Source organism: Lissotriton helveticus, chromosome 8 (genome assembly GCF_964261635.1).
Source record: "Lissotriton helveticus chromosome 8, aLisHel1.1, whole genome shotgun sequence".
NCBI lineage: Eukaryota > Metazoa > Chordata > Amphibia > Caudata > Salamandridae > Lissotriton > Lissotriton helveticus.
In genome coordinates, this window is record NC_136069.1 from 1541357544 (window position 1) to 1541383113 (window position 25570).

The window sequence follows — 25570 nt, forward strand, 5'->3', positions numbered from 1 at the left end:
ATAACATGAGCGTTGCCAAAATGAATACAAGTTGCAACCTCAAAGTCATTACAGAAAAGAAAATTAAGGTTAGTCTGTCCCTACACTATACTAAATGACATCCCTACTTAGCAAGATCTTAACCCTCTAGGTGTCAGCCGTGGTGATTTCCTAAGAAGATCACGCACTTCTCTTTGTCTCTTCTCTGATAATGGGTCTCTCCTGATCAGCCTATCTGCCTACCCATCCGCTTCCTTAGGCTCCCAAAATCATCTGCTCTGCTCTCCTCCCGGGTCACTTTCCCTAATACCAAATCACATTTCCAATAGAAACGCCCCTTGGGACGCCCCTCACGTGGTACATCTTTCCGCGGCAAACTCCATGATGGTACTCTTGAAGACCCTCGTTATAGTTGACCTTGGTTCCCAGGCTTCTTCTTCAGTGCGCTGATACCCCGTGAAATTCCTGAAAACTCCTACAGGCCTGCGCAAGGCGCCACTGAACAAAGTCCCTTTCATTCGAGCTGATTAGGACCCTCGCACCTGCATACAGCTCGTCCTGCAGTGGGCCTCAAATTCCAGACTTCACCATATCTTAGGCCATAAAACATTCTCAGAGCTCCATACTGGACACCTCACGACCTCTCCTCTAACGAGCACATGACGATTTAAACTACATGACATTATCTGTTCTAGCCTACTTGATTTACATGCAGCAGGTTCCTGCACTCTTAAAACGTTAACTTGATTTAAACAGCAAACATTCTTAACTAGCATACGTTTCTAAAATAACACATCTATAAAGCATATACTTTTAACCCTAAGTTCAATAGTACATTTAGAAAGAACCATGTCAACCTTGTCTCACATTATTTTAGCAGCACGTTTAGATTTGCTTGTGAATTGCCATGAGGCCTACACAAAATACTGGGTTTTAGAGTTACATTCAACTCTTACATTATTCCTTTAACATGAGAACGTGAGGTTTTCATATTCATCCCAAACATTTCTACATTAGTCTCACACAGTTATGATTATTGTTACTCTACTTAAACATTCTATGCATTTCACCACTGAATATAAGACACTCGGTGTATTTCACTTCTAAATATAAACACTCTGGTGCAAAGTACATGTTAACTAACTACGTGCTTGTAAATATGGCGTACTTATACATTTTTTTCAAACTTGTGCTCTCTCAGTCCCCCCTTTGATGACCTTTAGGGGTCATCATCACCATGACACTAAAAATGTAGAACCTTTAAAGTGAAGACAGGGCAGTACCACTTCTTTTCATACTCTCTAATGCTTTCAGACTTTTATATTGAGTGTCCTGCATCGCTGTCAACTCTTCTTCCTGTTTCTTCATAGCTCTCTGTAACCTATTTGCTCTATACCATTGATACAAACGCACCAATCCCCACAAAGTGATTACACAAATCACTACTATGATGATGGGCTTCAATATGTACCAAACGATACCCTTTCCTAAGTTGGCAAACCAACTTCCAACTTTACCCATTCCATGGCCTACTTTTTCCCACACATTTACCTTTGCCAGGTCCTCAATTTCGTAGTGTATGGCAGTGATGTTTTGTATATACTTCTCTAGAGGCTTTGAATTGTCTGGAATGTAAGTACAGCATTCCTGGACCTTCAAGGCCCTACAGACTCCTCCCTCTTTTGCTAACAGAACATCTAAAGCAAGTCGGTTCTGAAGAACCATTGCCCTAATCGATTGCATCTCCCCTTCTATCAGCATCAAGGATCTTGCAGTACTGGCAGATAGCCTATCTACAACTGTAGCTAACCTCCTGATCTTAATGTCATTCATTATCAATCCTAAGAAAGGGAATGCAGCACCTATTACATCTCCAACTACTTCTGCTGCACCCAGCCCTCGCTTCCATCTAGTTGATATTTCTTTCTTAGGCGTGTCTAAATTCTCAACATGGTATATTTTAGGGAAGACAACAGCCAGATAGCATGATCCGTACCAATTATCTGGTAACTTCACATAGGCATATCTTCCGCATACAAAATATACATTTGGTATTGCTTGCATCCCTTTCATGAAGTTCTTAGAGTAGTACTCCAATTGAAAAGCATGTTCGCAATTGACTTGTCCTACATAAACGTTTTCATAGTAGGAGTAACTCCTGTGAATGCACAGTTTCCCCCGTTTCTCCTTATCCAAAGCAATTGGACCAATACTTCCTTTTCGTTGTTGTGCCCTTTCCTCCTTGGTCCAATCTGTTTCTCCTTGTCCTGATGCCTTCAATACCTTCTGCTTCCTGTATCTAGTATCTACCTGTGCTATAAACTTTTTCTCAACTTCTGATATTTGACAAGTCAGATTGTTTATTCGAGCATGTGAGGTATCTAACGTTCTCCATGGAATAAACCATTTGTGTAACCTGTCTTCGCTTTTGTAGTAGTCCCATTTGTTCAAATGCTTGAAATTCGGAACCTCTGGCAATGTCGAGTCGAAATTCGAGAAGTAATACTCAAATCCGTCTCGTCCATAAAACATACTTAACAATAAACTGCACGTTATCCCATATGTCAACGGGAGATGATGATATTTGATACCCTCCTCCACCGAAATTGGTAATTGCATACAGACATAGCAGTCCTTTACCTCCATGGTATCAACATATTCATAAAGCAACTTAGCATAAGCATTTGACTTGTAATTCCCCTGTGACTCATCCATGTGTAACCTTTTTACTTCTGCATCTAACAACGCTTTGTCTTTCTCATTGATGTTTCCCTTCTCCTTAATAATGGTAGTTCTCGGTGTTGACATTCCCTTATCCTCCTTAACTGTGGTTCCATCCCCTTCGTGTCCCGCTAGGAATGAAACAGTTACCACTAAAATTATAAGAGAAACCACTACTCCTAAAAATGTAACAGCTATACATTTTGCCCTGCGGTTCGGGTTGCCAGCCTCCATATTCTCAAACAGTGTAGTTTTCGACTATCTTCCAGCATTCACTTCCTCTTCTTTTCAAACAAAGTCTTTCTCTCTTGCAATGTCTTTCTTGGAACACTTGGAAGCTTGACAATTTATTTCCGCAAAACAGTTCAAAGTCCAGTAAAATAGACAACCCTAGCCCTTCTCCATCCACTAAAATGAAACCCCTATCACTTTTCTTCTTCCACTCGGCGCTAGGTTATCTTGCAACAAGTTTACAATTTCTTTGCAACAGTCTTATTTTCGTCTGAAGTTATGTATGGTTCAAGGAGTGACACTACATCCTCATAGATGTCCATACGAAGAAACATTCCCTCAAGTTCTGGGCAATTCTTGCAACAACACGGGAATTCAACTGTCTCTAGGATTATTCTCCTTATTTCACTCTGGACCAGGGGACGAACAAAATGAAGAGTTAATGTCTTTTCAATCTCCACTCCTGGTACTATCAGTTCTACATCCACAGTTACAAAGGGGTCCGTTCTAATCAAGATCACTTTCTTCACCTTTCCAGTTCTGCGCCCCTTTGAAGACATTCACAATATGGTATTAGTCCACAACAATAAGCGCTCCTAGCATTTCTACTACTCGCTCAAGCATTTCCAAACGAAGAAGAGTTCCCTCCAATATTGGATATCGTGAACAGCAAACTGGAAACTCAACTGTCTCTAAAAGCAATTTTCTTATTCCACTCAGGAGAGCAGGATGAACGATGTTGAGTGTCAGCAACCTTTCGGTCTCCGCTCCTGGCAGTAGAAACTTTATTTGCACTGTGATGATCGGGTCAGTTCTGATCAGTTCCACCTCCCTGATCCTCCCTGTTCTGTGTCTCCCAGACATCTGCAACAAGGTAGGTCCAGTCGGGAGTAGAGTATCTTCTGCTAGGCACTCGCACCCTACTTGATCTTCTAAGACCCTCCTCGGCTTGATCCTGGATATCTTCTTCTGGATCTGAGTCTTCGGATATAGGAGTAAGCGTTTCTTCCTCCGCCGACCTCAAACTTAGCCTTCTTCTCCTTGTTGGCCAAGTGGCAGCTCCAAGCCTTATTCTCCTATTCCTTGTCCTCCCACTTGGTTCTTGGTCGCTCCGATACGGATCTGAGTCTGAGTCGTATTCACTTCTGCTCTCTCCTTCAGTTGCGTCTTCTGTCTCACTGCCGTCCTGCCTTCGCTCTTCTTCTGAATCCGATGCGTTCCCAACCTCTCCCGACACCTCCTCAGCTGCCTCAATCCCTTCTTGCGACTCTTCTTCCACTTCCGGGCTTTCGTCTGGGATGGGAGCTGTTCCTTCTAGAGGTGCTGGAACTCTTCTAGTATGGGATGCATGGATCCAATTTGGCAGCCCCCCGCACTTCACCGCGGTGTTCGTTATCAGGATTACCTGAAAGGGCCCACGCCAGCGAACATCTAGGCAGTTCTTCCGGACGTGTTTTTTAACCAGGACCCAGTCCCCTGGGTTCAGGTCATGACACAGGTTCCTCGCTGCTGGAACTTCAGCCGCATGCACCTGAAGGGACACAGAATGGATGGCGTCAGACAGTCCTTTACAATAATCCAAGATCAGATCATCTGTAATATTCAATAGAGCAGTAGTTGGAACTGTAGGAAGTCTCATGGCCCTCCCCATCAGGATCTCGTGGGGAGAGAGACCTGTCCTCCTATCAGGCGTGCTGCGCATGCTCATGAGCACCAATGGAAGAGCATCTGGCCAACTCAAGGATGTGGATGCCACTACTTTAGCCAATCTATTCTTCAAAGTGCCATTCACTTGTTCCACAATTCCTGAAGCTTCTGGTCGATAACTACAATGCAGCTTTTGATCGATATTCAGTGTGGAGCACAACATCTTCACTATTTCGCTGTTAAAATGTTTTCCTCTGTCCGATTCCAAAGAGGCAGGCACCCCGAAGCGCGGTATCAACTCCCTGAGCAACAATTTAGCCACTGTGAGTGTATCGCACCTACGTGTAGGGTACGCTTCAACCCATCTGGAAAATACGCATACAATCACCAACACATACCGAAGGCGATTGACTCTTGGCATTTCAATGAAATCTAGTTGCATTCTATTGAAAGGCCCCCCCGACCTCCCAATGTGACTCAGTGTGACTGGTGTTCGTTTGCCTACGTTCAGTTGTTGGCAGGTAACACATCGCTTACATACTGATTCTGCTGCTATTCTGAATTTCGGGCAATACCAAGTCTGCCTAAAAACTCTCATCATAGCATCCCTTCCTAGATGTACTGGACCATGTATTTCTCTCGCCATGGGATTAGCTAATTCTTCAGGTAACACAGCTCTCCCATCTGCTGAAACCCAAAAATCCATTTCACTTCGCACACAGCCTGCTATTTCCCATGCCTTTTTCTCTGTTTCAGGTGCGTTCTCCTGCATTATCCTTAAATCCTCCCAAGTGTCTACAGTTTCTAACATCATACTTAATTCAGTCTTTTCTTCTGCACCTTCTATTTCCACCTTTGAGAAAGAATAACTTTGTTCCGCACAATAGCGTGCGACTTCATCAGCATATCTATTACCTTGTGACACAAAATCTGTATTCTTAGTATGAGCTACACACTTCACTACTGCAATGTCAACAGGACCTTGTAATGCTTCTATCAGCAATCGCACAAATTCTCCATTTCGAATGGGCGAACCAGAGGAGGTCATGTAACCCCTCTGAGACCACAACTGCCCGAAATCATGAACCACACCGAAACCATATTGGCTGTCCGTGTAGATGGTGACTCTCTTTCCATTTCCTGCTATGCAGGCACGAGTTAGGGCAATAATCTCTGCTACCTGTGCGGAATGTACTCCTTCCAGGCAAGCGGCTTCCACAACTCCAGTAATGGTACAAACAGCATAAGCTGCTCTCAACCGACCAGTATCGTCTCTTAAACATGAACCATCAACAAAGTAAATTTCATCGGGGTCAGACAACGGCTCATCCACAATATCTGGTCTGGGTTTCGTGCATAGTTCAGTCACATCAAGGCAATCGTGGTCTTCACATCCTTCGCCTTCTATTACAGTAGGTAATGGCATCAAAGTAGCAGGATTCAAGACAGAGCATCTCCTGAGAGTCACGTTTTCTGCGGCAAGTATAACTTGCTCATAACGCGTGAGCCTGCTATTGGTCAGATGCTGCGTCTTCGTCCTGGTCATTAACAATTCAACTGAATGTGGTACATACACCACTACTGGATGTCCCATCACAATACTTTCGCTCCTTTCAATGCTGACACCCGTTGCAGCAACGGATTTGAGACATCCGGGCAACGCTGCGGCTACTGGATCTAATGTAGCCGAAAAATATGCAACTGGTCTACGGGCATTACCGTGGGTCTGTGCCAAGACTGACAAAGCACATCCCTCTCTCTCACAGCAATAGAGTGAGAATGACTTTTCGTAATCTGGCATTCCCAGAGCCGGAGCACGACATAAATCGTCTCTCAGCTGTAAAAACGCCACCAGACATTCTTCATCCCATGGTACCGGATCACTCACCTCCTTGTGCGTCAGTTTCTGTAAGGGCTTTGCTTTCAGTGAAAAGTTAACTATCCACTGTCGGCAGTAACCCACCATTCCTAAGAACATTCTAACTTCTCTCTGTGTTGTAGGCGCATTCATTTTCATTATCGCCTCAATCCTCTCTGGGGACACCTTACGTTTCCCTTTTTCTAACCTGTGCCCTAGATACTGTACTTCTGTCAGACAATACTGTAACTTGCTCGGAGATACCTTATGTCCATTTTCAGCTAAATGATTCAGTAAGGCAATTGAATCTGCTTTACAAGCTTCCTCTGTTTCTGACGCAACAAGTAGGTCATCTATGTACTGTACCAGAACCGAGTTCTGTGGCAGTACTAGATTCTCAAGATTCTTTTTCAACAACTGATTAAAGATGGATGGACTGTCTGTGAATCCTTGTGGGATTCGACACCATGTTAAAACGCGATCTTCCATTTTAAACGCAAAAAGGTACCTGCTCTCTTCATCCAATGGGATTGAAAAGAAAGCCTGACAAAGATCTATCACTGTGAACCATTCTGCTTGACATGGTATTTGAAACAATATTACTGATGGATTCGGTACCACGGGACAACATGAAACGACTATGTTGTTAATTTTTCGTAAATCCTGAACTATCCTAAACTTCCCGCTAGGTTTCTGCAAACCCATAATCGGGGAGTTACAATGACTGCCCACGATTTCCTTCAGTATTCCCTGCTGTATCATTGACTCGATCACAGGCTTTATTCCCGCAATCGTTTCCTGGGACAATTTGTATTGAGGCGTTCTTGGAAACTCAACATTTGGTTTTACCAGAATTTTTACCGGTTCTACCCCTTTAATCAATCCTATATCTTCTCCTGTGAAATCCCACACCTCTGACGCCACTGCATCTCTTAAGTCTTGTGGAAGATCTTCTACAGTCAGAGTAGGATATAGTTCTACACAGAATATTGAATTGGCCACCTTAAAGGTAGCATCATCGTCGGTAGTCTGTACCTCCACTCCTTGTGGGGTGCAGTATATGGTGCAATTCAATTTGCATAACAAATCCCTACCTAACAGACATACCGGACTCGAGTCACAAACCACAAACTGATGTTCGTTCATGTGGTTTCCAATTTTCACAGACACTGGTTCTGTCAAGGGACTAGTCATTCTTTTATTTGCGACTCCTACCACTTGAATTGTTTCCCCTGACATTGGCAAGTCTGGAACTACCGCTGATCTCAGAGTCGAACGAGTAGCCCCAGTATCCACTAAGAACGTAGTGGGACACCCTGCCACTTCTGCCTCAACAAATGGCCCTCTCTGATCCACTTCTAGAACTGCCCCGAGGGTACAGTCTTCTTCACTGCTCACCCGTTGTCCTGTCAATGGATCAATGTAATAACATTTTTCTTCCTCGATAAACAGAGGCATTTGTTTAAAGACCTTTCCTCCAGCTGTTATCTTCGGTGGCTGTGGGAATTGGGCCCGTGGAGCCGAAGTCCCCCCTTTGGCCACCTTACTGCTTGGGACTGTCACTTTTTGCACTGGGTCTTCTTGGACCTGCTCTTCTACTTCTAGCTCTCCGTTTTCAGGGTTAAAGGGACACTCGCGTCGCCAATGCCCCACCTGGTGACACAGATGACACTTTGTCGTTTTCTTTAAAGTGGCAAAGTCTATCCTAGGTCTCTGCCCTTCTTCATTATCTTTGTTCTGACCATTTGGTTTTCGTCCCATCCCCTGCTTCTGCTGGCCACCCTTCCCAGCGGACTGCATTTGCACCACCATCAATTTCTCCTTTAGATTCTTGGCTTTAGAATCTATCTCGTCACTGCAGTACCTCGCATATCGTAAAATCTCATCTAGTGGTTTGTTCTGCCAACAGATTAAATGTTGCTGTATCATCAAACAAATATCAGGCCTCAACCCCAAGACAAACTTTGACACGAACTGCCCTATGTCTTTGGGATCCATTACATCTAGTCCACTGTATTGCTTGAATGTTTTCAACAATCTTTCATAAAACTCGTGAACTGTCTCCTTGGGTTCCTGCCTTGTTCGGTCTATTTTTACCCAATCTATATCCTGTGGTGGTACCTTATCTTTCAGCCATGCTATTACCCTTTCATACTTTCGCATGACAATCTCAGATGGTCCATTTGTTCGAACATCTCTCAATGGTTCAGCATTTGGCCATTCGACACTAGTCTTACAAGGGGTCCACAGATCAGATGGGACCACGATGTCAAACAACGTGTTCAAATCTATCCACAATACTTTCGAAATTTTAACAAACCTCTCTACCTGCTTATACCACTCGACTGGATTGTCCCGCAACTTCGGAAATGAGTTGGTAAATGCGGCTAAGTCTCCTCTACTCCAGGGCACATGTACATAATTTCCATTTGATATTTCTCGCAAAGGGAATGCCTCCATCTGCATTACCCTTCCCTCAGGGGTCATCACATTTGTACTTCGCCTAACTGTGCCCTTTTTCGACCACCTTTCTTCCCATTTATCCAGCTCTCTCCACACTCTTATCCCTGTTACCAACTCTCTTATGTGTGTTTTTAATCCAGTAGTTCTCTTCTCATCTAGATCTTGGTCTGCGTACTGTAATCTGTGGTTACTCTGCAATGCTCTTGTCCTAGACAAATCCACGGCATACTTGTCTGCCAAATCAGTCAGTTTTTCATGAAACGCTCTAGCTTTCCTAGTAATATCCTTTGCCATGAACAATAACTCATCCTGTTCGTACAATTCTATCCTTTCCAAAGGCAATGTTCCATCTATTATCTCATCGACATCTGATTTTAAACTGGTAACATCAAGCCTTTTTGCCTTTATTTCAGCTTTCAAGACACTCAATTTAGCTCCTCCATCCGCATCTCTCCCATCCCAGCTCCGAGATCTACGTTTAGGTATTGGTGAATTATAGGGCGTTCTCCCCTGTTCCCATCTCTCTAAGTCCCATGCCTTTCCATCTTCTCGGGGTGGGTGGTGAAACACTCCTTCATGCCTCATAGCCCTTCTCTCCCCTTCCGGGCTAGTTTCACGGGATGCAGGGTAAGATGTTCCCTTACTCCCTCTTTCTTCCCTACTTCCCTGTGATTCCTGATTATTCGAGGCGTGGCGGGACCTATCGCTGTTCTCCTTTCTCCAATGTTGAACGTCTTCCACAAGTGTATGATGAAGGCACCTAAACCTATTCTGAAAAGCCCGTACCGCCTCATCTCCTCCGTTCCCCCAGAGACGGGACATTTCCTCACATTCTACAATCCTAGTATTTTGTTCCGGCTGTTCTCTCTGATTTGTAGGACATGCATCCCCTCTATTCTCTTGACTTTGGCCTTCCCGGCCCTGACTGCTTTCGCTGGCCCCACAATGAGATACAGTCCCGTTACCCCTGCTTTCCCACTCTGGTTCCGTTCTTGTCCTGTTACTCGGAGATACTATGGACCCGTCCCATTCCCTCAAATCAGCTCTTAACTCTGAAAAAGATCTTGGCCGCGGTCCCCTTAGATCCATTGGTCCTCTCGGACCTCCCTGTTCTGAATTGGGACCGACAGTTGTGTCTAATGGGGTGTTCCACGTTACCGAACCTGGTAATTGTTTCCATGCATTCGTCACATTATTCCTCCTTTCCATCTCTATCCTTTCCCTATCCAATTGCCTTTGTTGTTCCCCTCTATCTCTCTCAGAATTATAGATCGAAACTATGGGTCCTATGGTAACAGGCACTTGAAGAGCGTCTGGCAATCCCACAGACTCAACCCTTTCTGTGGTTGGCGTTTTCTGCACCACAAACCTTCCCACTACACTCTGTACAGTGTTGTTTGGAGGTGTTTCTCCGCCTTTGCTAGGTGTCCATTCCGATATAGGGAGTGGTGTATATCCCTCTATCTCATTCCCATCTTCCCTTGCGAGCCCTCTATCTTCTATCAATCCCACTCTCGGAGGTGGTCTATCCATTAACAATCTGTTTATCAGATTGTCCTCCGACTCGCTTTCCTCGTCTTCTTCCATGAGGTTTCCTCCTCCAGACACCTCCCTCATCGGATACATTTTCTCCACCTCAATAGTCTGTACCCTCCAACGCTTTTCCTCCTCATCCCATTTGGAATCTCGCACTGCCCTTACCGATCGCGTCAGCCTTTGTTGACGCCTGTTCAAATTTCGGTCGTGTGCAGCCTTAATCCATGCATTAAGAGCCTCAAACTGTGTTGGTCTAGGTGAGGGTTTCAATGAGGACATGGTTGCTTTTAGCCGATGTAACACCTCTAACTTAAACGTTCCATACTTCGGGAACTGCATTTCCTCATTTCCTTCCGTAAGCTTATTCCAAGCCCCAATCCACAATATCGTATGCAGCCCCACATTCGTTGCCATATAATGAGCTGGCGTACCCTCTGGGGGAGCCTCTTCCCCGTAATAATGTTCACTTCGTTTACGTTTAAAAATCCCTTTCAAACACTTAAAACACTTCATGATTTCTCTTTTCTCCGCGTTTGTTTACTTCCTGATGATATTCCACCAATCTCAGCGCCGTTCTCACTAACTGGCCTATCCGTACGCGGCTTTCCTCCGACGTCACTCTAGCCGCCCAACCAGAGCGCGGCTCTAGCTAACGTCACACCAACCGCTCAATCAGAGCGCGGCTCTAGCCGACGTCACCCGTCCCCCTTCGCAGCAGTTCCCCTCCTTTCTCAGCTCGTCTCCTCGGTCATGCACGCATCCCATTCATACTCTGAAAAATGATTACTTCCGTCCAAGCGATCACCTTTCTTTGACTGTACGCCCACAGTCTTTCTGTAGTTGTCACCCTAACTTGGCGAAATGTCTTTCCGTTTACTTCCAGACAGTCGCCTTCTCCGATAGGTTACTCACACGCAGTAACTTTCGACCAGCGTCCGTTACTCATACACTCACTCTTACACTCCCCCTATCTTGGATCCACGGCGGTCAATGGTACCTCGTGACCTCCGTACTATGGTCGACAACTACCCTGGATGTTCGATACACCCAAAACCACTTAAGCTCTGGCCTGAACTTAAGATTTCACCAGTTCACCCGTTTACCAGGTTACCAGTTTACCAGGTTGCGCGCGCTCACAACCTTCTCTCATTCACACTACAGGCATTCAACTCCGCAAGACATTACAATACAAATACAACACAAAACACCGCAATCTGTTCACGCATGACCCTTTTTATACTCACTCTCCGATACTGCTGCTTTTCTCGCACCGTCTGCACCTTTCGGCACACGATTCTTCCGCTGCTCGTCTCTCGACGTCTCGGGCCTTGGGGTAAACTAACCTCTCTAGATTACCTTCCTCAAGAAGATAACCATCCTCACTCTGCTACCAACTGCTAACGCGGGATTACTGGTTACTAATTATCTTACCAAATCCCATTTCCTGTCGACTGAATCGTTGGTACCTGTCTTGAGTAAAAGGTAATCTCGCAGTAAACAATCAATTTAAGAACTTACACCACTCTAAATGACCACTGACCAAAATTAAGTTTTAAGGATTTAATATAAAGTCAAAGATAACTGAAGATACAAACTTCTCAAAATGAGATTCAAGAGGTAGATTGGAATCACTATGAACATGAACTTTTTGAATAGTCTGAGTCTGAAAAACAGAATAATAAGTACAAGTTCTAATAACATGAGCGTTGCCAAAATGAATACAAGTTGCAACCTCAAAGTCATTACAGAAAAGAAAATTAAGGTTAGTCTGTCCCTACACTATACTAAATGACATCCCTACTTAGCAAGATCTTAACCCTCTAGGTGTCAGCCGTGGTGATTTCCTAAGAAGATCACGCACTTCTCTTTGTCTCTTCTCTGATAATGGGTCTCTCCTGATCAGCCTATCTGCCTACCCATCCGCTTCCTTAGGCTCCCAAAATCATCTGCTCTGCTCTCCTCCCGGGTCACTTTCCCTAATACCAAATCACATTTCCAATAGAAACGCCCCTTGGGACGCCCCTCACGTGGTACATCTTTCCGCGGCAAACTCCATGATGGTACTCTTGAAGACCCTCGTTATAGTTGACCTTGGTTCCCAGGCTTCTTCTTCAGTGCGCTGATACCCCCTGAAATTCCTGGAAACTCCTACAGGCCTGCGCAAGGCGCCACTGAACAAAGTCCCTTTCATTCGAGCTGATTAGGACCCTCGCACCTGCATACAGCTCGTCCTGCAGTGGGCCTCAAATTCCAGACTTCACCATATCTTAGGCCATAAAACATTCTCAGAGCTCCATACTGGACACCTCACGACCTCTCCTCTAACGAGCACATGACGATTTAAACTACATGACATTATCTGTTCTAGCCTACTTGATTTACATGCAGCAGGTTCCTGCACTCTTAAAACGTTAACTTGATTTAAACAGCAAACATTCTTAACTAGCATACGTTTCTAAAATAACACATCTATAAAGCATATACTTTTAACCCTAAGTTCAATAGTACATTTAGAAAGAACCATGTCAACCTTGTCTCACATTATTTTAGCAGCACGTTTAGATTTGCTTGTGAATTGCCATGAGGCCTACACAAAATACTGGGTTTTAGAGTTACATTCAACTCTTACATTATTCCTTTAACATGAGAACGTGAGGTTTTCATATTCATCCCAAACATTTCTACATTAGTCTCACACAGTTATGATTATTGTTACTCTACTTAAACATTCTATGCATTTCACCACTGAATATAAGACACTCGGTGTATTTCACTTCTAAATATAAACACTCTGGTGCAAAGTACATGTTAACTAACTACGTGCTTGTAAATATGGCGTACTTATACATTTTTTTCAAACTTGTGCTCTCTCAGTTGTTTGTGTATAGAGAGAAAGGTCGCAGGCAAGGTAATTTTGTGAGTAGGATACAGAACCCTAAATAGCTGGTGAGAGGTATAAGTTATTCTAAAAGCATAAAAACAGTACACCTGTGAAATGAAATGCTTTCATATGTGATCTTCTGTGTTTATTGTCCTGTGCAAAAAGTTGCACCTTGTGTTTGAAGGTTGAAATTATTTCAAGCTTGCATGGACGCAGAAATTTCAGAGTGACTTTTATACATTTCTCAGGACTCTTCACTGTCAGGATGGCCGAGTGGTCTAAGGCGCTGTGTTTAGGCCGCAGTCTCCTCTGGAGGCGTGGGTTCGAATCCCACTTCTGAAATGACTTTTGGAGATATAATCTTCTTCATCAGGATAACATCTGATGGAAGTTGCTTCTGTTCGTCTTCACCTGGGACGTTATTCTGTCCTCGTCTAGTCAAGAGAGCTTGGGTTTCTCATATATTTCTGTTGTACAAAGTCTTGCTGATAAAGTGCAATCCTTACCAAATGAGCTTATGACCCATGTAAGAGCTCATCTAGAAGAGTCATTCTCTTGTATTCCCTGGCCAGACAGGCCATACAAATTTGGAAGAATGCCAAGCACCTGGTAGACAGCTGGACTCCAGCACACTTACAGCAATTTCCTCAGGGCAGTGATCAGGGGCTGCTTAGATTTGCGAATTCCACCCTATGTTGTGACATTGAGATCCCTTGTTGAATTTGCTTTAGTCAGCCAAGATGTGGCTATTGACTCAATTTCAAAGCAGCTAGGGCCGTTCAAGTGGCTGGTGAATAGCACTTTCTCTTTGTACTCATTAAAGGTCTAAAGAGTTCTTCATAGGTACTGCTCTGTATGGATTGTTCAAAGATCTGTTGGAAATGCTTATAATGGGATAAATAAATTGAGGGCATGCCTTTTCGGTTCCCCACTTGCATGGCTGTCTGGCTTGTGGAAGGTGCTGCAAATGCAAGTCAGGATGGCCGAGTGGTCTAAGGTGCTGCGTTCAGGTCGCAGTCTCTTCTGGAGGCGTGGGTTCAAATCCCACTTCTGACAAACCTGTGTTTAATCTTCTATTTTCTTGAGGGAGAAAATCAGATCATTTCCCTCACATGGGCTTATATGGTTGTCTTTTTGGAAAAGTGCAGTGAGTTTTTTTCTTGCTATAGCCACTCATGGCCTAAGATGTGTGTTTTTTTTGTTCACACTATCTTTCTCACTATGTAGATGAACAAGCAACATGTGGTAAAAGGATGGCCGAGTGGTCTAAGGCGCTGCGTTAAGGCCGCAGTCTCTCCTGGAGGCGTGGGTTCGAATCCCACTTCTGACAAAACTTTAAGTCCATTTTGTCTCTGCGTTCCTTCAGAATCTCAGCTAAAAATTGGCAGTGCATATCATTTCTGAATAAGTACCAAACTTCAGTTTCAACTGCAAATGAATTTGCCCAATTCTGTCTTCAAGCTCGTATAATATTCTTCTAGCACTAGTGGTGTTTTATGTGTTTTTTGGGGGTGCCTAAAAAATCAATTTTATTGAAGAAATGGCTTACATTCAGTCTTGTGAAATTTTTGGTTTCCAATAAGTAGATTTTTATTTTTATGTAACCTCATTTTCTAATGATCCATTCAAGAGATGTTTCCACTATGAAATGAAGAGCAAGGGGAAAGAGCACAAATGATAGAGCCAGTGAGTGAGATGGGGTGTTGAGGAAGGAGAGAATGAAACAAAGACAGAGTGAGTGAACGGCAGGTAGGCACAGAAGAGGAGACTAGAAGTGAAGGTGACTTGCTTTACCCTGCTCTTGACCTCCCACCCATCTCAAACCAATCACAAACATACCTTCTATGCAACGTTGGTATGCAGAACTTCACTCCTCAGCCAGTGAGGGTGAGTCCCAAGCCAGGGACTAGAGAGCAAAAGAGTGGATGTGCTCAGACGTTGCTGGCTAGGGACAGTTGATCTGAAACAAGGCCTGCTCTCTTGTTTCCAGCAAGGATCTAGAAATTCTGCATGAATCTGCAAGGCACATTGACAGCATAAATTTGCATAAACTGCCCCACCTTCTGCCTTCCTACTTCCTGAGCAGTAGTTGTTTGTGTATAAAGAGAGAGGTCGCAGGCAAGGTAATTTTGTGAGTAGGATACAGAACCCTAAATAGCTGGTGAGAGGTATAAGTTATTCTAAAAGCATAAAAACAGTACACCTGTGAAATGAAATGCTTTCATATGTGATCTTCTGTGTTTATTGTCCTGTGCAAAAAGTTGCACCTTGTGTTTGAAGGTTGAAATTATTTCAAGCTTGCATGGACGCAGAAATTTCTGAGTGACTTTTATACATTTCTTAGGACTCTCCACTGTCAGGATGGCCGAGTGGTCTAAGGCGCTGTGTTTAGGCCGCAGTCTCCTCTGGAGGCGTGGGTTCCAATCCCACTTCTGACATGACTTTTGGAGATATAATCTTCTTCATCAGGATAACATCTGATGGAAGTTGCATCTGTTCGTCTTCACCTGGGACGTTATTCCGTCCTCGTCTAGTCAAGAGAGCTTGGGTTTCTCATATATTTCTGTTGTACAAAGTCTTGCTGATAAAGTGCAATCCTTACCAAATGAGCTTAGGACCCATGTAAGAGCTCATCTAGAAGAGTCATGCTCTTGTATTCCCTGGCCAGACAGGCCATGCAAATTTGGAAGAATGCCAAGCACCTGGTAGACAGCTGTACTCCAGCACACTTACAGCAATGTCCTCAGGGCTGTGATCAGGGGCTGCTTAGATTTGCGTATTCCACCCTATGTTGTGACATTGAGCTCCCTTGTTGAATTTGCTTTAGTCAGCCAAGATGTGGCTGTTGACTCAATTTCAAAGCAGCTTTGGGCCGTTCAAGTGGCTGGTGAATAGCACTTTCTCTTTGTACGCTTTAAAGGTCTAAAGAGTTCTTTATAGGTACTGCTCTGTATGGATTGTTCAAAGATCTGTTGGAAATGCTTATAATGGGATAAATAAATTGAGGGCATGCCTTTTCGGTACCAAACTTGCATGGCTGTCTGGCTTGTGTAAGGTGCTGCAAATGCAAGTCAGGATGGCCGAGTGGTCTAAGGCGCTGCGTTCAGGTCGCAGTCTCTTCTGGAGGCGTGGGTTCAAATCCCACTTCTGACAAACCTGTGTTTAATCTTCTATTTTCTTGAGGGAGAAAATCAGATCATTTCCCTCACATGGGCTTATATGGTTGTCTTTTTGGAAAAGTGCAGTGAGTTTTTTTCTTGCTATAGCCACTCATGGCCTAAGATGTGTGTTTTTTTTGTTCACACTATCTTTTTCACTATGTAGATGAACAAGCAACATGTGGTCAGGATGGCCAAGTGGTCTAAGGCGCTGCGTTAAGGCCGCAGTCTCTCCTGGAGGCGTGGGTTCGAATCCCACTTCTGACAAAACTTTAAGTCCATTTTGTCTCTGCGTTCCTTCAGAATGTCAGCTAAAAATTGGCAGTGCATATCATTTCTGAATAAGTACCAAACTTCAGTTTCAACTGCAAATGAATTTGCCCAATTCTGTCTTCAAGCTCGTATAATATTCTTCTAGCACTAGTGGTGTTTTATGTGTTTTTTGGGGGGTGCCTAAAAAATCCCTTTTATTGAAGAAATGGCTTACATTCAGTCTTGTGATATTTTTGGTTTCCAATAAGTAGATTTTTATTTTTATGTAACCTCATTTTCTAATGATCCATTCAAGAGATGTTTCCACTATGAAATGAAGAGCAAGGGGAAAGAGCACAAATGATAGAGCCAGTGAGTGAGATGGGGTGTTGAGGAAGGAGAGAATGAAACAAAGACAGAGTGAGTGAACGGCAGGTAGGCACAGAAGAGGAGACTAGAAGTGAAGGTGACTTGCTTTACCCTGCTCTTGACCTCCCACCCATCTCAAACCAATCACAAACATACCTTCTATGCAACGTTGGTATGCAGAACTTCACTCCTCAGCCAGTGAGGGTGAGTCCCAAGCCAGGGACTAGAGAGCAAAAGAGTGGATGTGCTCAGACGTTGCTGGCTAGGGACAGTTGATCTGAAACAAGGCCTGCTCTCTTGTTTCCAGCAAGGATCTAGAAATTCTGCATGAATCTGCAAGGCACATTGACAGCATAAATTTGCATAAACTGCCCCACCTTCTGCCTTCCTACTTCCTGAGCAGTAGTTGTTTGTGTATAAAGAGAGAGGTCGCAGGCAAGGTAATTTTGTGAGTAGGATACAGAACCCTAAATAGCTAGTGAGAGGTATAAGTTATTCTAAAAGCATAAAAACAGTACACCTGTGAAATGAAATGCTTTCATATGTGATCTTCTGTGTTTATTGTCCTGTGCAAAAAGTTGCACCTTGTGTTTGAAGGTTGAAATTATTTCAAGCTTGCATGGACGCAGAAATTTCTGAGTGACTTTTATACATTTCTTAGGACTCTCCACTGTCAGGATGGCCGAGTGGTCTAAGGCGCTGTGTTTAGGCCGCAGTCTCCTCTGGAGGCGTGGGTTCGAATCCCACTTCTGACATGACTTTTGGAGATATAATCTTCTTCATCAGGATAACATCTGATGGAAGTTGCATCTGTTCGTCTTCACCTGGGACGTTATTCCGTCCTCGTCTAGTCAAGAGAGCTTGGGTTTCTCATATATTTCTGTTGTACAAAGTCTTGCTGATAAAGTGCAATCCTTACCAAATGAGCTTAGGACCCATGTAAGAGCTCATCTAGAAGAGTCATGCTCTTGTATTCCCTGGCCAGACAGGCCATGCAAATTTGGAAGAATGCCAAGCACCTGGTAGACAGCTGTACTCCAGCACACTTACAGCAATGTCCTCAGGGCTGTGATCAGGGGCTGCTTAGATTTGCGTATTCCACCCTATGTTGTGACATTGAGCTCCCTTGTTGAATTTGCTTTAGTCAGCCAAGATGTGGCTGTTGACTCAATTTCAAAGCAGCTTTGCGCCGTTCAAGTGGCTGGTGAATAGCACTTTCTCTTTGTACGCTTTAAAGGTCTAAAGAGTTCTTCATAGGTACTGCTCTGTGTGGATTGTTCAAAGATCTGTTGGAAATGCTTATAATGGGATAAATAAATTGAGGGCATGCCTTTTCGGTACCAAACTTGCATGGCTGTCTGGCTTGTGGAAGGTGCTGCAAATGCAAGTCAGGATGGCCGAATGGTCTAAGGCGCTGCGTTCAGGTCGCAGTCTCTTCTGGAGGCGTGGGTTCAAATCCCACTTCTGACAAACCTGTGTTTAATCTTCTTTTTTCTTGAGGGAGAAAATCAGATCATTTCCCTCACATGGGCTTATATGGTTGTCTTTTTGGAAAAGTGCAGTGAGTTTTTTTCTTGCTATAGCCACTTATGGCCTAAGATGTGTGTTTTTTTTGTTCACACTATCTTTCTCACTATGTAGATGGACAAGCTACATGTGGTCAGGATGGCCGAGTGGTCTAAGGCGCTGCGTTAAGGCCGCAGTCTCTCCTGGAGGCGTGGGTTCGAATCCCACTTCTGACAAACCTGTGTTTAATCTTCTTTTTTCTTGAGGGAGAAAATCAGATCATTTCCCTCACATGGGCTTATATGGTTGTCTTTTTGGAAAAGTGCAGTGAGTTTTTTTCTTGCTATAGCCACTTATGGCCTAAGATGTGTGTTTTATTTGTTCACACTATCTTTCTCACTATGTAGATGGACAAGCAACATGTGGTCAGGATGGCCGAGTGGTCTAAGGCGCTGCGTTAAGGCCGCAGTCTCTCCTGGAGGCGTGGGTTCGAATCCCACTTCTGACAAATCTTTAAGTCCATTTTGTCTCTGCGTTCCTTCAGAATCTCAGCTAAAAATTGGCAGTGCATATAATATCTGAATAAGTACCAAACTTCAGTTTCAACTGCAAATGAATTTGCCCAATTCTGTCTTCAAGCTCGTATAATATTCTTCTAGCACTAGTGGTGTTTTATGTGTTTTTTGGGGGGTGCCTAAAAAATCCCTTTTATTGAAGAAATGGCTTACATTCAGTCTTGTGATATTTTTGCTTTCCAATAAGTAGATTTTTAATTTTATGTAACCTCATTTTCTAATGATCCATTCAAGAAATGTTTCCACTATGAAATGAAGAGCAAGGGGAAAGAGCACAAATGATAGAGCCAGTGAGTGAGATGGGGTGTTGAGGAAGGAGAGAATGAAACAAAGACAGAGTGAGTGAACGGCAGGTAGGCATAGAAGAAGAGACTAGAAGTGAAGGTGACTTGCTTTTCCCTGCTCTTGACCTCCCACCCATCTCAAACCAATCACAAACATACCTTCTATGCAACGTTGGTATGCAGAACTTCAATCCTCAGCCAGTAAGGGTGAGTCCCAAGCCAGGGGCTAGAGAGCAAAAGAATGGATGTGCTCAGACGTTCCTTGCTAGGGACAGTTGATCTGAAACAAGGCCTGCTCTCTTGTTTCCAGCAAGGATCTAGAAATTCTGCATGAATCTGCAAGGCACATTGACAGCATAAATTTGCATAAACTGCCCCACCTTCTGCCTTCCTACTTCCTGAGCAGTAGTTGTTTGTGTATAAAGAGAGAGGTCGCAGGCAAGATAATTTAGTGAGTAGGATACAGAACCCTAAATAGCTGGTGAGAGGTATAAGTTATTCTAAAAGCATAAAAACAGTACACCTGTGAAATGAAATGCTTTCATATGTGATCTTCTGTGTTTATTGTCCTGTGCAAAAAGTTGCACCTTGTGTTTGAAGGTTGAAATTATTTCAAGCTTGCATGGACGGAGACATTTCTGATTGACTTTTATACATTTCTTAGGACTCTTCACTGTCAGGATGGCCGAGTGGTCTAAGGTGCTGTGTGTAGGCTGCAGTCTCCTGTGGAGGCGTGGGTTCGAATCCCACTTCTGAAATGACTTTTGGAGATATAATCTTCTTCATCAGGATAACATCTGATGGAAGTTGCATCTGTTCGTCTTCACCTGGGACGTTATTCCGTCCTCGTCTAGTCAAGAGAGCTTGGGTTTCTCATATATTTCTGTTGTACAAAGTCTTGCTGATGAAGTGCAATCCTTACCAAATGAGCTTAGGACCCATGTAAGAGCTCATCTAGAAGAGTCATGCTCTTGTATTCCCTGGCCAGACAGGCCATGCAAATTTGGAAGAATGCCAAGCACCTGGTAGACAGCTGTACTCCAGCACACTTACAGCAATGTCCTCAGGGCTGTGATCAGGGGCTGCTTAGATTTGCGTATTCCACCCTATGTTATGACATTGAGCTCCCTTGTTGAATTTGCTTTAGTCAGGCAAGATGTGGCTGTTGACTCAATTTCAAAGCAGCTTTGCGCCGTTCAAGTGGCTGGTGAATAGCACTTTCTCTTTGTACGCTTTAAAGGTCTAAAGAGTTCTTCATAGGTACTGCTCTGTATGGATTGTTCAAAGATCTGTTGGAAATGCTTATAATGGGATAAATAAATTGAGGGCATGCCTTTTCGGTACCAAACTTGCATGGCTGTCTGGCTTGTGGAAGGTGCTGCAAATGCAAGTCAGGATGGCCGAGTGGTCTAAGGCGCTGCGTTCAGGTCGCAGTCTCTTCTGGAGGCGTGGGTTCAAATCCCACTTCTGACAAACCTGTGTTTAATATTCTTTTTTCTTGAGGGAGAAAATCAGATCATTTCCCTCACATGGGCTTATATGGTTGTCTTTTTGGAAAAGTGCAGTGAGATTTTTTCTTGCTATAGCCACTTATGGCCTAAGATGTGTGTTTTTTTTGTTCACACTATCTTTCTCACTATGTAGATGGACAAGCAACATGTGGTCAGGATGGCCGAGTGGTCTAAGGTGCTGCATTAAGGCCGCAGTCTCTCCTGGAGGCGTGGGTTCGAATCCCACTTCTGACAAAACTTTAAGTCAATTTTGTCACTGCGTTCCTTCAGAATCTCAGCTAAAAATTGGCAGTGCATATAATATCTGAATAAGTACCAAACTTCAGTTTCAACTGCAAATGAATTTGCCCAATTCTGTCTTCAAGCTCGTATAATATTCTTCTAGCACTAGTGGTGTTTTATGTGTTTTTTGGGGGGTGCCTAAAAAATCCCTTTTATTGAAGAAATGGCTTACATTCAGTCTTGTGATATTTTTGGTTTCCAATAAGTAGATTTTTAATTTTATGTAACCTCATTTTCTAATGATCCATTCAAGAGATGTTTCCACTATGAAATGAAGAGCAAGGGGAAAGAGCACAAATGATAGAGCCAGTGAGTGAGATGGGGTGTTGAGGAAGGAGAGAATGAAACAAAGACAGAGTGAGTGAACGGCAGGTAGGCATAGAAGAGGAGACTAGAAGTGAAGGTGACTTGCTTTTCCCTGCTCTTGACCTCCCACCCATCTCAAACCAATCACAAACATACCTTCTATGCAATGTTGGTATGCAGAACTTCACTCCTCAGCCAGTGAGGGTGAGTCCCAAGCCAGGGGCTAGAGAGCAAAAGAATGGATGTGCTCAGACGTTCCTTGCTAGGGACAGTTGTTCTGAAACAAGGCCTGCTCTCTTGTTTCCAGCAAGGATCTAGAAATTCTGCATGAATGTGCAAGGCACATTGCCAGCATAAATTTGCATAAACTGCCCCACCTTCTGCCTTCCTACTTCCTGAGCAGTAGTTGTTTGTGTATAGAGAGAAAGGTCGCAGGCAAGGTAATTTTGTGAGTAGGATACAGAACCCTAAATAGCTGGTGAGAGGTATAAGTTATTCTAAAAGCATAAAAACAGTACACCTGTGAAATGAAATGCTTTCATATGTGATCTTCTGTGTTTATTGTCCTGTGCAAAAAGTTGCACCTTGTGTTTGAAGGTTGAAATTATTTCAAGCTTGCATGGACGCAGAAATTTCAGAGTGACTTTTATACATTTCTTAAGACTCTTCACTGTCAGGATGGCCGAGTGGTCTAAGGCGCTGTGTTTAGGACGCAGTCTCCTCTGGAGGCGTGGGTTCGCATCCCACTTCTGACATGACTTTTGGAGATATAATCTTCTTCATCAGGATAACATCTGATGGAAGTTGCTTCTGTTCGTCTTCACCTGGGACGTTATTCTGTCCTCGTCTAGTCAAGAGAGCTTGGGTTTCTCATATATTTCTGTTGTACAAAGTCTTGCTGATAAAGTGCAATCCTTACCAAATGAGCTTAGGACCCATGTAAGAGCTCATCTAGAAGAGTCATTCTCTTGTATTCCCTGGCCAGACAGGCCATACAAATTTGGAAGAATGCCAAGCACCTGGTAGACAGCTGGACTCCAGCACACTTACAGCAATTTCCTCAGGGCAGTGATCAGGGGCTGCTTAGATTTGCGAATTCCACCCTATGTTGTGACATTGAGATCCCTTGTTGAATTTGCTTTAGTCAGCCAATATGTGGCTGTTGACTCAATTTCAAAGCAGCTTTGGGCCGTTCAAGTGGCTGGTGAATAGCACTTTCTCTTTGTACGCTTTAAAGGTCTAAAGAGTTCTTCATAGGTACTGCTCTGTATGGATTGTTCGAAGATCTGTTGGAAATGCTTATAATGGGATAAATAAATTGAGGGCATGCCTTTTTGGTACCAAACTTGCATGGCTGTCTGGCTTGTGGAAGGTGCTGCAAATGCAAGTCAGGATGCCGAGTGGTCTAAGGCGCTGCGTTCAGGTCGCAGTCTCTTCTGGAGGCGTGGGTTCAAATCCCACTTCTGACAAACCTGTGTTTAATCTTCTTTTTTATTGAGGGAGAAAATCAGATCATTTCCCTCACATGGGCTTATATGGTTGTCTTTTTGGAAAAGTGCAGTGAGTTTTTTTCTTGCTATATCCACTTATGGCCTAAGATGTGTGTTTTTTTTGTTCACACTATCTTTCTCACTATGTAGATGGACAAGCAACATGTGGTCAGGATGGCCGAGTGGTCTAAGGAGCTGCATTAAGGCCGCAGTCTCTGCTGGAGGCGTGGGTTCGAATCCCACTTCTGACAAAACTTTAAGTCCATTTTGTCTCTGCGTTCCTTCAGAATCTCAGCTAAAAATTGGCAGTGCATATAATATCTGAATAAGTACCAAACTTCAGTTTCAACTGCAAATGATTTTGCCCAATTCTGTCTTCAAGCTCGTATAATATTCTTCTAGCACTAGTGGTGTTTTATGTGTTTTTTGGGGGGTGCCTAAAAAATCCCTTTTATTGAAGAAATGGCTTACATTCAGTCTTGTGATATTTTTGGTTTCCAATAAGTAGATTTTTATTTTTATGTAACCTCATTTTCTAATGATCCATTCAAGAGATGTTTCCACTATGAAATGAAGAGCAAGGGGAAAGAGCACAAATGATAGAGCCAGTGAGTGAGATGGGGTGTTGAGGAAGGAGAGAATGAAACAAAGACAGAGTGAGTGAACGGCAGGTAGGCATAGAAGAGGAGACTAGAAGGGAAGGTGACTTGCTTTTCCCTGCTCTTGACCTCCCACCCATCTCAAACCAATCACAAACATACCTTCTATGCAACGTTGGTATGCAGAACTTCACTCCTCAGCCAGTGAGGGTGAGTCCCAAGCCAGGGGCTAGAGAGCAAAAGAATGGATGTGCTCAGACGTTCCTTGCTAGGGACAGTTGATCTGAAACAAGGCCTGCTCTCTTGTTTCCAGCAAGGATCTAGAAATTCTGCATGAATCTGCAAGGCACATTGACAGCATAAATTTGCATAAACTGCCCCACCTTCTGCCTTCCTACTTCCTGAGCAGTAGTTGTTTGTGTATAAAGAGAGAGGTCGCAGGCAAGGTAATTTTGTGAGTAGGATACAGAACCCTAAATAGCTGGTGAGAGGTATAAGTTATTCTAAAAGCATAAAAACAGTACACCTGTGAAATGAAATGCTTTCATATGTGATCTTCTGTGTTTATTGTCCTGTGCAAAAAGTTGCACCTTGTGTTTGAAGGTTGAAATTATTTCAAGCTTGCATGGACGCAGAAATTTCTGAGTGACTTTTATACATTTCTTAGGACTCTCCACTGTCAGGATGGCCGAGTGGTCTAAGGTGCTGTGTTAGGCCACAATCTCCTCTGGAGGCGTGGGTTCGAATCCCACTTCTGACATGACTTTTGGAGATATAATCTTCTTCATCAGGATAACATCTGATGGAAGTTGCATCTGTTCGTCTTCACCTGGGACGTTATTCCGTCCTCGTCTAGTCAAGAGAGCTTGGGGTTCTCATATATTTCTGTTGTACAAAGTCTTGCTGATAAAGTGCAATCCTTACCAAATGAGCTTATGACCCATGTAAGAGCTCATCTAGAAGAGTCATTCTCTTGTATTCCCTGGCCAGACAGGCCATACACATTTGGAAGAATGCCAAGCACCTGGTAGACAACTGGACTCCAGCACACTTACAGCAATTTCCTCAGGGCAGTGATCAGGGGCTACTTAGATTTGCGAATTCCACCCTATGTTGTGACATTGAGATCCCTTGTTGAATTTGCTTTAGTCAGCCAAGATGTGGCTATTGACTCAATTTCAAAGCAGCTTTGGGCCGTTCAAGTGGCTGGTGAATAGCACTTTCTCTTTGTACTCATTAAAGGTCTAAAGAGTTCTTCATAGGCACTGCTCTGTATGGATTGTTCAAAGATCTGTTGGAAATGCTTATAATGGGATAAATAAATTGAGGGCATGCCTTTTCGGTACCCCACTTGCATGGCTGTCTGGCTTGTGGAAGGTGCTGCAAATGCAAGTCAGGATGGCCGAGTGGTCTAAGGTGCTGCGTTCAGGTCGCAGTCTGTTCTGGAGGCGTGGGTTCAAATCCCACTTCTGACAAACCTGTGTTTAATCTTCTTTTTTCTTGAGGGAGAAAATCAGATCATTTCCCTCACATGGGCTTATATGGTTGTCTTTTTGGAAAAGTGCAGTGAGTTTTTTTCTTGCTATAGCCACTCATGGCCTAAGATGTGTGTTTTTTTTGTTCACACTATCTTTCTAACTATGTAGATGAACAAGCAACATGTGGTCAGGATGGCCGAGTGGTCTAAGGTGCTGCGTTAAGGCCGCAGTCTCTCCTGGAGGCGTGGGTTCGAATACCACTTCTGACAAAACTTTAAGTCCATTTTGTCTCTGCGTTCCTTCAGAATCTCAGCTAAAAATTGGCAGTGCATATAATATCTGAATAAGTACCAAACTTCAGTTTCAACTGCAAATGAATTCGCCCAATTCTGTCTTCAAGCTCGTATAATATTCTTCTAGCACTAGTGGTGTTTTATGTGTTTT

At 43.6% G+C, this 25570-nt stretch overlaps 13 non-coding genes across 13 annotated transcripts; all 13 read left to right on the forward strand.

Annotated features, from left to right (window-relative positions):
• Positions 1-13575: 13575 nt before the first annotated feature.
• TRNAL-UAG (transfer RNA leucine (anticodon UAG)) lies at positions 13576-13658 on the forward strand. Its single transcript has one exon. It is a non-coding gene; the product is annotated as a tRNA-Leu (tRNA).
• Positions 13659-14289: 631 nt separating this feature from the next.
• Positions 14290-14372, forward strand: TRNAL-CAG (transfer RNA leucine (anticodon CAG)). Its single transcript has one exon. It is a non-coding gene; the product is annotated as a tRNA-Leu (tRNA).
• A 1299-nt stretch (positions 14373-15671) lies between these two features.
• TRNAL-UAG (transfer RNA leucine (anticodon UAG)) lies at positions 15672-15754 on the forward strand. The gene has a single exon. It is a non-coding gene; the product is annotated as a tRNA-Leu (tRNA).
• Positions 15755-16386: 632 nt separating this feature from the next.
• Positions 16387-16469, forward strand: TRNAL-CAG (transfer RNA leucine (anticodon CAG)). Its single transcript has one exon. It is a non-coding gene; the product is annotated as a tRNA-Leu (tRNA).
• Positions 16470-16658: 189 nt separating this feature from the next.
• On the forward strand, positions 16659-16741 carry TRNAL-AAG (transfer RNA leucine (anticodon AAG)). Its single transcript has one exon. It is a non-coding gene; the product is annotated as a tRNA-Leu (tRNA).
• Positions 16742-17767: 1026 nt separating this feature from the next.
• TRNAL-UAG (transfer RNA leucine (anticodon UAG)) lies at positions 17768-17850 on the forward strand. The gene has a single exon. It is a non-coding gene; the product is annotated as a tRNA-Leu (tRNA).
• Positions 17851-18482: 632 nt separating this feature from the next.
• On the forward strand, positions 18483-18565 carry TRNAL-CAG (transfer RNA leucine (anticodon CAG)). The gene has a single exon. It is a non-coding gene; the product is annotated as a tRNA-Leu (tRNA).
• A 189-nt stretch (positions 18566-18754) lies between these two features.
• TRNAL-AAG (transfer RNA leucine (anticodon AAG)) lies at positions 18755-18837 on the forward strand. The gene has a single exon. It is a non-coding gene; the product is annotated as a tRNA-Leu (tRNA).
• A 189-nt stretch (positions 18838-19026) lies between these two features.
• Positions 19027-19109, forward strand: TRNAL-AAG (transfer RNA leucine (anticodon AAG)). The gene has a single exon. It is a non-coding gene; the product is annotated as a tRNA-Leu (tRNA).
• A 1741-nt stretch (positions 19110-20850) lies between these two features.
• On the forward strand, positions 20851-20933 carry TRNAL-CAG (transfer RNA leucine (anticodon CAG)). The gene has a single exon. It is a non-coding gene; the product is annotated as a tRNA-Leu (tRNA).
• Positions 20934-21122: 189 nt separating this feature from the next.
• TRNAL-AAG (transfer RNA leucine (anticodon AAG)) lies at positions 21123-21205 on the forward strand. The gene has a single exon. It is a non-coding gene; the product is annotated as a tRNA-Leu (tRNA).
• Positions 21206-22231: 1026 nt separating this feature from the next.
• On the forward strand, positions 22232-22314 carry TRNAL-UAG (transfer RNA leucine (anticodon UAG)). The gene has a single exon. It is a non-coding gene; the product is annotated as a tRNA-Leu (tRNA).
• Positions 22315-25040: 2726 nt separating this feature from the next.
• Positions 25041-25123, forward strand: TRNAL-CAG (transfer RNA leucine (anticodon CAG)). The gene has a single exon. It is a non-coding gene; the product is annotated as a tRNA-Leu (tRNA).
• The last annotated feature ends 447 nt before the right edge of the window (positions 25124-25570 follow it).